Below are 14,596 nucleotides of genomic sequence, written 5' to 3' on the forward strand. Positions count from 1 at the left end.
GTGCCTCAGCGACGGAGGAAGGAGAGCAGCTGTGGCGGCCCGGTGGGAGAGCTCCACCTCCTCTCATCTCACCTGGAAGGTGGAGATTGTGTGCTGGTCTGGCCTGGCCCTGATTGTGGTGCTGACTCACTGGGGCCACATGGACCTGTAATTAAGGTACCCCCAGGGGCACGAGACTCGGGGAGAGGGGCCCCACTGTGGAAGGCTGGTCCTTGTCCCGAGGACTTGGCTGATCACCCTGAGAGCTGGCTGCTTGCTGATGGAGCCACTGGGGTCCCCGGGGACATCAGATCCGCAGGCCCATCCCCGTTTTGAGTGGAGGGGAGGCACAAAAGACCCTGCAGCAACCAATCCCTACACTTGGGACTGAGCCCACGGAGTGCCATCTGAAGGGGATGGTGGGCCCTAGGAGGCCTGGAAAGTGGAGTTGTTGGGGGACACCACCGCTGGGGATGCTGATAAGCCTGGGAGAGTGGAGCCCTGGTGGGGCTCTCTTCCCCCCTGCTCCTACCTATATCTGCCCCTGGTGTCCACCAATGGAAGATGTTCCGGGGTCTCGCCGGACGCCCCCCTGTAGAACTTGCTGGCATGCTACACTGAGCTCTCGGTGTAGCTCCTACTGGGTTTGGGGGCAAATCGAGACGTTGAGATCCCTGGGTGGCCCCGGACGCAGAATGGTTGACCCCTTGGTGTGCTCCTGTGTGGTTCCAAGGGAGTGTATGTTGGGCCACCCCCGCCCTGAGCATCAGAGGTCTCGATAGCAGCGTGACCATCAGGGGCCGCTCCGGGGAGGCCTGCTAACAATTTAAGCAACTCAAAGCCTAGCTCCAACCTTCCGGTCAGGCGGGGTGGTTGCTGCTCACACACTCTTGCCAGTAGGGCGTACTGCAGAGCCTTGAATCTATTTGAGTGGGAGTGACCATGTCGGCCCGGTTCACCTCTAAAGTGCTGCAATGGGGAAGGACAGGCCTGCTCGTTTGGGTACTGCACAAACTTAGATCACGATGGACCAATATACCGCAGGCAGGGGACAGGGTCTTCTCACCCAGACCTTGCCATGATACGCCAGGCCGTCCAGACTTCACAATCAGCAGTGTAGACTAAAATAGGAGAGGTGCAGATGGATGTGGCCCTGCTGCATCCGCATCTCCGGAATGCCACCACTAGACTGACCGAGGCAGAAACACAGCTCTCATCAGCAGAAGATGACATTTTCACCCTACAAAAACAGGTCTCTGGCCTGCCTACCAGAAAAGCAGACCTCTATAGGTGAGCAGAAGACGCTGACAACCGCTCCTGATGAAACTATATCTGCCTAATAGGTGTCCCGGAGCGGTCGGAGGGGAACAACCCCAGCCAGGTGGCAGATCGTGTAAAGAATTGGATGAAATCGTGGATCCCCGCTGACCTCCTGTCCTCCTGGTTCACAATTAAATGGGCGCACTTGGCACTGATCCCTTGACCACCTCCAGGGCCCCGCCCTATCATCACCCACATTCTGAATTTCCAGGACAGGGACGCCGTCCTCCAGGCAGCACGTGGGCAAGCACATTTCCGTTTCAATGGAACCAAAGTCCTTTTCTTCCCGGATTACACTCGGGAAGTCCAACACAGGCCTCGCTCGTACGTGGAGGGCAAGCAGAAGTTGAGGGTGATGGGCATCCAGTACCGCCTTCTCTTTCAGGCACATCTACGGGTCCAATAACTGGCAACTCCCTCTTCTTTGAGATGCCTGAGGTAGTGTGGAGTGGCTCACATAGGAGTGACCACTCCGGGGGACCGCTGCCTCTCCATCCCACCTACAAATGGTTCCATTGGGTAGGCACCATGGGGTACTCATTCAGAACCACAAAATGTCTTCAATATCACTCTTGAATTGTACCAAACATTCATGAATGTACCACACCTACAACAAGTTAACAAAAATATAAATGTATTAATTTGTTTTTTAATTTTCTATTCTTCGTATGATTGCCATTGATTTGGGCTCGCATTAGCGGCAGTATTCAATTATCATTGCTGCTCAGCTTGTAAACGTAGTAGTTTTTGCCTCTTTTTTCACCGCCAGTACATAAGGAGGTGCGGGCTGTTGAAGTGGAATTTGATGAACGTGGACATCCTTTCAGTATAATCCATACGGGTTGCAGAATAACAGCCGGTACTGTGGCCGACGAGCACGTCCAGTGGGCTATTCAGCTGGAAGTTTGAACATAGTTGGTTACACTGGTAGATCTATGAATGGAGACACATTGATGATTACCCTACGAAAAAGAGGGCTCGGAGGAGTAGATTCATTCTTTTGAAAATCCAACCACCAAGGGCTGTCGTTTGTCCTCTTTTGTCCTGAAGAAGACCCTAATTTGATGTATCCACAAACACATATAACCACAGGGTCGAAACGTCGATGTGTAACCATCTCATGTCCAAGCTCACTATAGTGATTAATTTAAAAAATGGTGTAAGCTAGAGTGAAAGACCGGAAAAGGACAGAATTCATGCTTTTGTCCCGTTTCTGTCTGAATTTGAAAGGTCTTGCATTTCACTATATTTGACCACAGTCACCCACTGAATTGTCTGCGTATTTGTTAATGTGTTCGTTTGTAAGACAGCCTTTATTATTTCCTGTATAAATTGTTTACAAAATTGGTACGAAGAATAGAAAATCAAAAAACTAATTAATACATTTATATTTTTGTTAACTTGTTGTAGGTGTGGTATATTTATTTATTATTTAAACTTAGAATGCACAGCAGCTACCCAAAAAGGGTTTCCCGGTGCAGGGGCAGATCATAGACTGAGATGGAGAGGCTAGTAGGTTATTTGTTAAAAAGCCATGTCTTCAATGACTTGCGGAATTTAACGTATTCTGTTTCATTTCGAAGATCTGTAGGCAGGGCATCCCAGAGGGAGGGTCCCAGATAAGTGAAAGACCTTCCACCCATCTTGGAAAGTTTAATTTTGGGAACAATAGATTTCCCCTGAGTGGATGAGCGGAGGTTGCGAGTAGGAACATAAGGACTAACCAGAGATTGAAGGTATTGGGGGCAGCTCCAGCTTTTATATTCATGAATGTTTAGTACACTACAAAAGTGATTTTGAAGAAATGTGGTTCTGAACGAGTACCCCGTGGGGCTTACCTAACGGAACCACTTGTAGCATTGTATCTATACACCCAGGTTCCGAGGGAGACAGAGTGACCCCATTGATCCTAATGGTATCCATCCCAGTGGCAGGAAGTGCAGAGGAAAAATGTCACACAGATTCCGCCCAAGCCACATAGAATGCGCAACAGATCAAGAAAGGGGCGGAGGAGGGGTCGCTCACTATCCCAGCTGGGATCCCCTAGAGAGGCACCCCCATTGTCCTTCAGGAGACTACTCAGCCCTTTTCTGGGGGATGGGGGTTATATATTGCAATGGAGGAACGGAGCCCCTGTAAAACGGGCACACCGGCCCCTCACTCGGACTCAGACTTGTCCCGCAGCCTCAGGATTGTCTGAATAGCAGTTGATCTTCTCGTCTCCTGGGCAAATGTAATGGGCTTGGGACTGGGAGGTCGCTTGTGCTTCTGGCTTGGGGCACTGCTCTGAATCACCGCGGCCCTGGCTGGAGACGCAGGTGGGGCCTCATCCGGGACCAGGATCCCGAGATATCCACGGACTTTGTTACTCCCTGAATGGAGGAGATAACAGGAGACACTTTTTTCCTTGATCCACATTGCCTCTGGGGGGTTGAGCTAGTGATCGCCCTGTGGGTGTAACCCTATGGGGTCTTCCCTTCTCTTTACATTGGGGATGCCCATATAGTCATTAAGACGCCGTGTACGTACTCACTGTTGGTGGGGCAACAGATGCTTCTAGGGTAGAAGTATGGGGAGGGGACTTATTTGCCAACTGTTGCTTAATGTTATGTTTAACATTTCTTTCTTTCAGTTCAGGTTGGAGGATGCACCCACACTGTACCGCACTGCACAACCCCGGGATGACCCCTTTTTTACATTATGGGCACAGTCATTTCGGGGAGGGATCCTGTGGGCCCTGGGAAAGTCTCCCACTGGGATACAATATTGCTTGCTCACATCACGGATCTATACCACCCTCACATATGAGTTTCCAGTTTATGTCATGGAATGTTAATGGTCTATTGGACCAGATAAAGCGCACAGCTGTCCTAGTATTTGTGCACCAATACCACCCGGAGGCCCTCCTTCTGCAGGAGACTCATCTCAAAGGGGAGCTCTGCCCCTTCCTAGCATGGAAGGGCTATCACAGGGTCTATCATGGGGGGTTACCATGGAGGCCGTGGTGGTGTCCATGGTACTGCACCGCACCTTTCCGCTGAGGGTCGCCAAGGTCTTCGAGACCTACAGGGACGATACATCGCTCTAGAGGGCCACTTGGAAGGACAAGTGGTGTTATTGATTTGCATCTATATGCCACCTGCCTCCTTGACCACTGGGCTTCGAGATCTCTTCCTGCACCTTACCCGTCGCCCCAGGGTCTCACTGTGACAGGAGGCGATTTCAACGCCACGCCTCTCCCAGTCGTGGACAGCTTTGGGCCCCTCACGATGTCTCACAAACTTGGTGTGCATCATCTCGTGGACTGGGCCACAGCATGGGCCCTTTTTGACACGTGGAGTTCTTGGCACCCCGGAAGCCGGTAATTTACACACACCTTCGCAGCCCACTACACCCACTCTAGGATAGACCTGCTCTTTCTGCCTGCCCCAGATTGCCTGAAACTGACTCAGGTCCAGATTCTGGCATGTGGTATGGTGGACCACTCCCCTTTGTTGATGCGTCTGGGGCATCCCATGGAAGGTTTTTGTGGCGTATGAATGCCTGGCACCTCCAAGGCAAAGGAGTTTATCCACAGCCTCCGGTCCGATCTCCATTCTTTTTTCACAACCAACTTAAGCTCCGTGGCAAGAACACGTACGTTATGGTCTGCTAGTAAAGCAACCCTACCCAGCTTCACCAAACAATCTATCAGGGGCAAAGAATGGGATCTCACAAGGTTAGAAGTGCAGGATCTCCGGCTAGAGAAACAGCTGGTATTAGGTTCGCAGGGGGACATCTCTCGACAACTAAGTCTTGTCCAGGAGGACATTTGTCTACACTCCCTGGAGGCGGTCAAGCACCTCTTGAGGGCAACAATGGCTAAAATTTATGGCTGGGGGGATAAAAACGGGAAATTGCTTTATTGGCTGGCATCACACTCACAAGCCAGCAGAATAGTCCCAGAGGTTCTCGATGAACACGACCACCCCGATGCTCTCTGCCGAGATAATGCAAATTTTCACATCTTATTACAGGACTCTCTATGCCATACCTAGGACTAGAGATGAAGCAGCGATCTAGATCTTCCTTGAGTCAATCACACTCCCTGAGCTGTCCCCGGCCGACAGGCGTGCAGTGGGCGAACCCCTTACAGCGACGGAGATTGATGAGGCACAGTCCGGGGCTGCATCGGGTAAAACACCGGGCCCGATGGGTTCCCAATGGAATATTACAGCACCTTATTAGAGACACCTTATTAGAGACTCTCACCCCCTACCTCCTGTGATTCTACCAGGAGAAACCGAGATACCTAAGACGCAGCCCCCCTCCACTTCTTGCGCAGATTACCACCTGGTTTCACTAATTAACGGGGGCGTTAAAATCTTTGCAGCAATTTTGGCTAATTGGCTCCGATGCATCATTACCAGTCTGGTGCATCCAGACCAGCGTGGCTTTATGCCACTCCGGAGCAAGAGGCACTGTATCAGATGTCTGCATGAGTCCTTAGAACACCAACAATGACTGCCCCCAGATCTCGCCTTGCTCCTTCCTGACTTTGAAAAGACCTTCAACTCTGTGGACTGGGACTACATACATTTGGTACAAACCCATAACAGCATCAGGCCCCACTTTCAAGCGATGGTGAGGGTCTTGTACGTGAATCCATCTGCCCGAGTCCGAATTAATGGAATCCTCGTAGAAGCCTAACCCCTCTGTCCCCTCTCCTTTTCGCCTTGGCAATAGAACCCCTTGTGGTACTTAAAACACATACTCCCAGTTCATTGGTTGGAGGTGGTGGGTAGGTCATGAAGACAGCATTGCTCTCTACGCAGATGACGTTGTACTTTTCCTCACTCACCCAGCTGTGAGCAGACCACACTGCCTCCGGTTGTTGAGCGGTTTGAAGGCGAGTCTGGCCTCCACTTGAATCCCACCAAATCTGCACTGTTTCTCCTTGCGCTATCCAGAGACTGCATTGACTGGCAGGAGACGATCCCCCTGTGCAGACTCAGCTTCACGTGCCTGGGCATATGGGCCTCTTTGCTCCCAGAACTTTCATGGACCCTTAACCTTCAACCGTTGACAAAGAAAGCTAAATCTGATCTTACTAAGTGGCATTTCCTTCCTCTCAACATTTTAGGTTGTATAGCCCTATACAAGATGATGATCCTTTCTCGATTCTTGTATGTTTTCCAGAATCTACCTCTTCAGCTACCACAAGTATGATTTTTGATCCTAGACAAGGTCACCAAAGCATTCCTATGAAAGGACTCTAGACCACGCATCGCCTTTGCGCATTGCCAGTGGGGACTGTTTGATGGGGGTTTGGGTATGCCCAATCTCTACCTTTACTACCTGTCTGCCCAGCTGCTAGTCCTACATGATTGGTTTAATTGGGGGTGGTCAGATCCTGCATACAAAGTGGAACTTACACAGATAGAGTTTGCCAGGATTCATAGTATGCTTTATGGGTCTCCGATCCCCCGGACACTGCCCATGGCGACCCAGGTGGTCTTTACAGCGTGGAGAGCGGCTTTATGACATGTGCACTGGGGGTCCAGACTTACAGAGCAAACACCACTTTGGCACGGCACCTGGCTGAGGAAAACAGCATTTCTCAGAGTTTTTCGGACCTGGGACTGCATTGGTGTCACAAGGTTGGGAGATGTCTGGTGGGGGACTCACATAAGGTCCTTTCATGAGCTACAGCAGACATACCAGCTTTCGCACTTCCACTTTTACAAGTATCTTCAGCTCAGACATGCACTCGCTGCACACCCCCTTCCAGCGGTCCCCCTGCCAGAATACAGCCCACTGGAGGCCAAGCTACTGATGGGACACTTGGGTAGAGGAGGAATCTCACAGATCTATTTTACACTCATCAACAACTCGCCAGGGATACTGGATCACCTCAGGGTCCAATGGGAGGAGTGGGTAGGACCTCTAGAGGAGGAGAACTGGAGATGCGCAGGAGGGAGCTCATAACTTCAGCCAAGTTACGACTCATCTAAACTAACTATTTCTACTTTCATTACCTCTCTCCACACTGCCTGCATAGAGCTGGTACGCATGCTACCACCGCATGTCCCAGATGTGGCACGGAACCTGCTGATTTCTATCATATGATCTAGACTTGTGATGTCTTTACTTCCTACTGGATAAGGGTGACTGGAGAATTATCAGGGGTTCAGGGAAGGGAAATCCCCATGTCACCCACATTGATTTTGCTTGGGATGCTGAAGGGGACTGGGGGCACTAGGACGGAAAGGTCCTTCCTGGGATCGGCCCTATTGGTAGCCAACGAGATATTGCTTCACAATGGCTGGCATGTAAACCCCCTACTCTGGCCAAATAGAGGAGGTGGGTGGATTGGTACGTACAACAGGAATGGGTGGTCTATGAAGCACGTGGATGTCCACGGAAGCACATCAAAGTCTGGGGGAAATGGCTTGGGCAGTTTATATAAAAGGATGTAGTGGCTCTACAATTGATGTGCTGTGGCCGTGTAATGCGTACTATGTGCTGACTGAGTTACCCTATGTGGCCACTGAGCTGTGCATGTTTCATGTCGCAATTTGGTGTGTGGGGGGTTTTCGTTCAATTGTTTTTCTTTTTCACTGTGTCGATATGTTAAACAGAATAATCAATAAAATCTATTTATCCCCAAAAAAAGGAGACGACAGTTAGTACCTCCGAGTGGAGTTCACAAATGAATTATGGATATTGCTCATTAAGGGCATCCTGGATGAAGTATATCTAAAGGTAGGGTAGGACAATCTTTTTGGTGGCCTGCCATGGAAAGCAAAATAGATGTTTTTTTGAAGGATTGTCACACATGTGCCAACAGTGAAAAGTCGAAAGTTGTTGAGCAACCTCCTTTGGTTTGTACTGAGTTTCCATTGATGGAAAAGTTAGCAATAGACTTCATTGGACCTGTAGAGAAGTTGGATTTTAGGGACAAATATATTCTTGTGCTAGTGGATTCTCACTCTGAATGGTTTGTAGTGAAGACAATGGGTGAGATTAATACTGCCAATTTGATTAGATTCTTAGAGAAAGATTTCCTGGAATAAGGCCTGCCTGGATCCATTGTGTCTGACAGTGGAGTACAATTTGTCTCCAAGGAGATGATGAATTAGCTGAAAATAATTGGGATTGCACATGAACGAGTGGCTCTTTTCAGACCACAGGCATATGGCTTGGTAGAAAGAACCAATCGTCCTGGTATGGAGAATATTCAGCTATATCTTGTGAAAGGGTTGTTGTGGAGACAGGAGTTGAGAAGGATGATATGGGGCCGGCTAACAGAATTACTCCACATTCTGCAAAGGGTGTGTCTCTGTTTGTGTCCTTAAAAGGAAGAGAACCAGGAAAAAAGGAATGTCCTGTGTGGCTGAGCAATAAAGTTAACATTTGGGTTGATCAGGGTGAGATGAGGAAGAAAGTGGAAAAAATGCAGAAAGGTGTAGAAATGCTATGGATCCAAGTAGGAGATTGGGTAGTAGAGCGTAAGAATGAATGAGTGTGGTGAAGTTGGAAAATAGCCCACATGGAGCCTGGGGAGCATATGTAAGGTTTATAAACCATAGCTTTCCTTGTTCAGAGTGCATAAGTTGAAGAATGTTTTTTCTTGACTTATTAGTGATGCATATTATCAAAGACATATAAATGTATCTAAATGTTTTTCTTGTATTAAATGTATTGTAATTTGTATTTTGTTTTCTTGTTATATTAAAGGGGGAGGTGGGTGAATATGTCATAGGCCAGTTGCCTAGGTGATTTGGAATTCTCTTGTGAGAGAATTTTTGGGTAAGCAGTTACTGTAAAGTGCTAAGGGACACTGGACATCTCTCTCTCTGTGCTGGAGGTGCTGAAGGAAATAAAGCTGTATTACAGAAAAACCTATGAAAGGCTCTTCATTACACACTGCCTTGTGAATTAGGCAAAGCCCATATCGCCACAGGAACGTCTTTAAAAGTGACGTTCCTGTGGCCGTAGGGACTTGTAAATATGCCCCTTTGTTTCCTCTCCATATGTCTTTATTAATTACTTTTGAGGGTCTATTTGGGTAAATTCTTAAGTCTGTGGATTTCTCCTATAGTTTGAAATCTCTTGAAATTTCTATCGCTAAAAATATCTTTCTGAGAAAGTTACAAGTTAACCTGGTAAAAGGATTTGCTCATTCTTCCAAAGGGGGGAATAGAGTACACCTTTGTGCACACCCGATGAAACTCTTCACAGGTGTTAGGTGGAGTTCTGAATGATCCAGCACTTCTCTCGTAGTTCCTAGTGTGTCCTTTAATTCAGGTACTCTAGGGCCAGTCTTTATTTTATTAATGCAACCACTAACTTCTTATAGTATTAGAGGCTTTGACTTACGTCTTCAACATTAACCTAACAAGCACTTACAACGTGACACTCACAGAACAGTCAGTTTTACCAACGTCTTTTTTTTCAAAGGTTTGTGCCTCAAGACTCCAAATTGTCCTACAAATCCCAATTGTTCTATAGTCTTCAAAAGGTATACAAAAAAGTCCCTGGGTCTCAAGTCCTAATCCATAGACTTAGCACTTACTTGAAAGTTCCTGCTTGACCCTGGGGCTAGGAGCTCCAAGAAGGCCAACTCTGCCATCTCAAGGTGGAGCTATGTTTAATCTCCTCCCACCCCCCTCAGGGGACCCAACAAATCTAAGGCTATATCTTATACAATGTTCCAGGCCCTGTTGAAATCCAGGGGTGAGAGTCACCCCTCGAGGGACAGCTTGTTGGTTTCCATGGGGGTTACAGGAGCAGCAGGACTGGGTCCTGACAGAAATTATTGGGTGGTACCTGGAGCAATTATAGAAACACAGTTGGCATTATCTAGTGATAGATGTTGAAGATATCCAGTGATGGATTGGTTGCATCATTCATCTGGTTTGTATTGCTATCACCTTTTGCCTCCATAGTTGTTCTGTATCATCCTCTGATGTGCACTGACCCCAGAGTTTTGTAAGTCTCAATTGGGTTTCAGCTAGCAGTCAGCCTTTTTTCAGGTCTGGAAGTTGATACATTTCTTGTCTTGTTTAATCTTCTACCTGTGCTGGGGTGATTATATGCTGCATCCTCATGATATAACGATGAGTCACATATGGGAGTGCAGGGTTGTGCTTTCTGAAAGTTAGTAAAATGAGCAAGAGGAAATTGTGCTGCCTCCTTACAGGGCACAGGAGCTCTTCAGCCCAAACATGTCTGTCACATCTGCTGCTATTCCTCAAGGAGAGATGCAAGGTAGAAACCTTATGATGAACTAAAGAGCTAGAAATCAAAGGAGGTCATGTAGAGATGATTGGTAAAGGCGCGTCCTCCACGCCAGCTGCATGATGGCCAACTCGCTGACCACTAAATGAGGTTCCAAGTCTCCATCCTGACTTCCCTATTTGAATTGGAAGTTGTGAGATCTTGGTTTAATAATGTTATTGCCATTCACATTGAGATCTTTAAAAGAGAGAGAAGTGATAAAACACATAATTAACCATAGGAGATCTACAAAACAACATCCTTGTACATTTATAAATGGAGAGGATGGTTGGACATTTGTGAAAAGTGCATGATTGCTTATAAACCAGTATTTTATAAGATGGAAGTCAACTACCTGTGAAAGGTGTGAATGCAAAGTATTTGGCTGATAAAACTGTGTGCAGAGCCAGTGTCTCACTAAGGCGAACCAAAGAGTTGCCTAGTGAGCCAGCCTGTACTGGGTAGTACGTGAGAGGAACTTAAAACACACAACATGCAAAGGGCTGTTGGCTAAAAAGCCATGATACTTGATAGCCCTGGAAACATGAAGTAGTCTGCATATCTTTTCCCTTCTGAGGCTTAGAGCCGGCAGTAGAGCATTTCTCCATCCTAGTTAGTGGCAGGTACAGCAATCTGGTTCAAGAAACATTCTTCTGTTCATGACATTGTAAACTAACAGAGAAATCTGTTTGCAAGGCCATAGGTAAGGGTTATATTCGGTAACTGAATGAGGTTTGGCTCCTAAGGAAGTGGCATACAAATCAATATACGTCATTGAACAAAGAGCCTATACATATGAATTGAGATATATGGTGCATATAAGTGGGTGGGGGAGGGGGTCTCATGCTAGTATCACTTTGAGGACCTAATTACAATTCTCTTTTATTAGAAGTCAATGAAAGGTCAATGAAAGGTCCCACAACAATGTGTGGGCATGTGTGAGCGTATGTGTGAGTGTATTCATTTGTTCCTCTCTCTCTCTCGTGTCTCCTCTGTCTTCAGGTCCTACCTGAAGGAAAGAGACAACGTTTTCCTCCAGAGCAGAACCATGCAAATTGTATCTGCATGGTGTCAAAAAGGCACCTTCTCCCTTAGTGGCATTTCCTGACTTCCATTAGTCTCTCTCTGGCACAGTAGAAGTACTGGCCCATCACCAGTCTACAAGAGCCTGGGTGAGGGAACGGTGCCCCAAGCCATGTCAGTAGCCTGACCCTCTGCTGCAGTGCAGAAGTCCAGCACTCAGCTGGGCTGTGTACTAGATAGCTCGCATATAGCTTACAAGCGCCTAGTATCGGTCTTGTGGAATATACAACTGTCAAGCCCACTTCAATATAAAAGTCTGCCTCCCCTGACTGTATAACCACTGAAACACAGAATGCAAGGCCACTGGATGTCCACTTTTCAAACAACCAACAAACCCTAACCTAACCTCCCTACAACCATCCATCATCCATAAGATCTATTGCAAACCATTTTGGGTGCACTAATAACATTTAAGCTGGGTTATGGCAATGCATTATTCCCCAACATCATGGCATCGTGTGGGTTTGCCAATGTCTTTTAGCCATGTGGTTCAGCATCCTAATTGTTAGTGGTGTGGAATAGAGTAGACTCACGTAAAGGAGAGTGACGTAGAGAAGAGTGGAATAGAGTGGTGTAGAGTGGAGTGATGTAGGGTTGCATGGAGTAGAGTGGTGTAGAATGTAGTGGTGTAGCGTGGTGGAGAGTGGAGTTACCGACAGTACAGTAGAAAAGTGTAGAGTGGCTTAGAGAAGAGTGCCATAGGCTGGAGAGGTGTAGAGTGGAGTGGCGTAGAGTAGAGTGGCATAGAATACAGTGGAGTGGCCTAGAGTACAGTGGAGTAGAGTGGAGTGACTTACAGAGCCATTAAGGGACATGGTGCGGAGTTGAGTGGATTTGAGTGGCATGGTGTGGAGTGGCATAGAGTGACGTAGAGTGGAGTAGTGTAGAGTAAATTCTTATAGAGTGACGTGGATTGGAGTGGCATGGCATAGAATGGAGTGGTGTAGAGTAGAATGGCATAGAGTAGAGTGGTGTAGAGTAGAGTGGAGTGGAGTGGAATAAGGTTTTGTAAAGTAGAGTGGCGTAAAGTGGAGTGGCGTAGAGTGGAGCCGCTTAGAGTCAGGTGGCATACAATTGGAGTGGGACAGAATAGAGTGGCATATAGTGGAGCAGAGTAGAATAGAGTAGTCTAGAGTAGAGTGGCATAGACTGGAGTGGGGTAGAAGAAAGGGGTGTATAGTGGAGTGGTATAGAGTGGAATGGCGTAGAGTGGAGTAGCGAAAAGTGGCATACAGTAGCATGGCATAGAATAGAGTGGCAAGAGTAGAGTACTATAGCATGGAGTGGCGCAGATTACAATGGTATAGAGTGACATGGAGTTGAAGTGAGTGGCGTACACTGGCATGGAGTGGAGTGGCAAAGAGTGGAGTGGTATAGCATGGCGTGGAGTGGCGTACAGTCGAGTAGTATAAATAAATAAATCTGCTATTTGTAAAGCGCAAACTACTCACCCTTACGAGTCTCAAGGCGCTGGGGGTCATCGTGAAAAATTAAGTGAGCTATTGCCCAGAGTCACTTGGTGCTGAGCTGATCTGCTGCTGGAGCCGGGGATCGAACCGTGACCCCTGTGCTCCGAAATCAGCTGCCTTGGCTGCTGCACCACACCTCTCCACACCATATATACAGTAAAGTGGCATACAGTAGAATGGAAAAGTGTAGAGTGACAAAGGCTGGAGATGTGTCTAGTGTAGTTGCATAGAGGAGAGTGGCATAGAGTACAGTGGAGTGGCATAGAGTAGAGAGGCATACAGTAGAGTGGAACAGAGTAGAGTGGTGCAGAGTGGAATGACATAGGGTGGCATAGAGTGGAGGCATGTAGAGTGGAGTGGCAGACAGTGGAGTGGAATAGAGAAGAGTGGCGTAGAGTAGAGTGGTGCAGAGTAGAGTGGTGCAGAGTACAGTGACACAGAGTAGAGTGGCATAGGCTAGAGTGGCATTGAGTAGAGTGGTATAGAGAGGAGTGGTATAGAGTGGAGTGTTGTGGAGTGCAGTGGCAAGGAGTGGAGTGGAGTGTTGTAGACTGAAGTGGTGAGGAGTGGAATGGCATAGAGTGGCGTAGAACAGACTGGCATTGAGTAGAGTGGCATAGAGTAGAATGGTGTAGAGTGGAATGACGTAGAGTGGAGTGGCACAGAGTAGAGTGGTTTACAATAGAGTGATGTAGAATAGAGTGGAGTGGCATAGAGCATCATAGCATCATAACATGGAGTGGCAGAGAGAGAAGTGGCATAGATTAGAGTGACATACAATAGAGAAGAGTGGCGTAGAGTAGTGTGCCGCAGAGTAGAGTGGCACAGAATGGAGTGGCGTAGAGTGGCATAGATTAGAGTAGCGTATAGTGGCATAAACTGACGTAGAGTGGCATTCAGTGGAGTTGTGTAGAGTGGAGTGGTGTTCATTAGAGTGGCATGGAGTAAAGTAGCATTGAGCAGAGTGATGTAGAGTGCAGTAGAGCAACAATGTGTAGAGTGGAGAGGCATAGAGTGCAGTGGCTAAGACTGGCATAGAGTGGAGTGGCATAGAGTGATGTAGAGTAGTGCGGCATAGAATAGGGTGCCATAGAGTGGCATGTCAAACAGTGGTGTGAAGTAGGTTAGGGTAGAGTGGTGTGGAGTACAGTGGCATGGAGTGGCATAGAGAAGAGTGCTGTAGAGTGACATTGTGTGGAGTGTAGCGGTGTAGAGTGGAGTGGTGTAGGGTGACGTAGAGTACAGTGGTATATAGTACAGTGGTGTGGAATAGGGTGACATTGAGTAGAATGGCGCAGAGTAGAGTGGCATGGAGTTAAGTGGCATATAATGGAGTGGCATAGAGCAGAGTGGCAAAGAGTAGATTTGTGTCTAGTGGTGTAGCATGGAGTGGCATAGATTAGAGTGCCGTAGATTCTAGTGTTGAAGTATAAAGTAGAGTGGCATACAATCAATAGAGTGGCATAGAGTCAAGTGGCACAGAG

Source organism: Triturus cristatus, chromosome 6, assembly GCF_964204655.1.
Source record: "Triturus cristatus chromosome 6, aTriCri1.1, whole genome shotgun sequence".
Taxonomy (NCBI): Eukaryota; Metazoa; Chordata; class Amphibia; order Caudata; family Salamandridae; genus Triturus; species Triturus cristatus.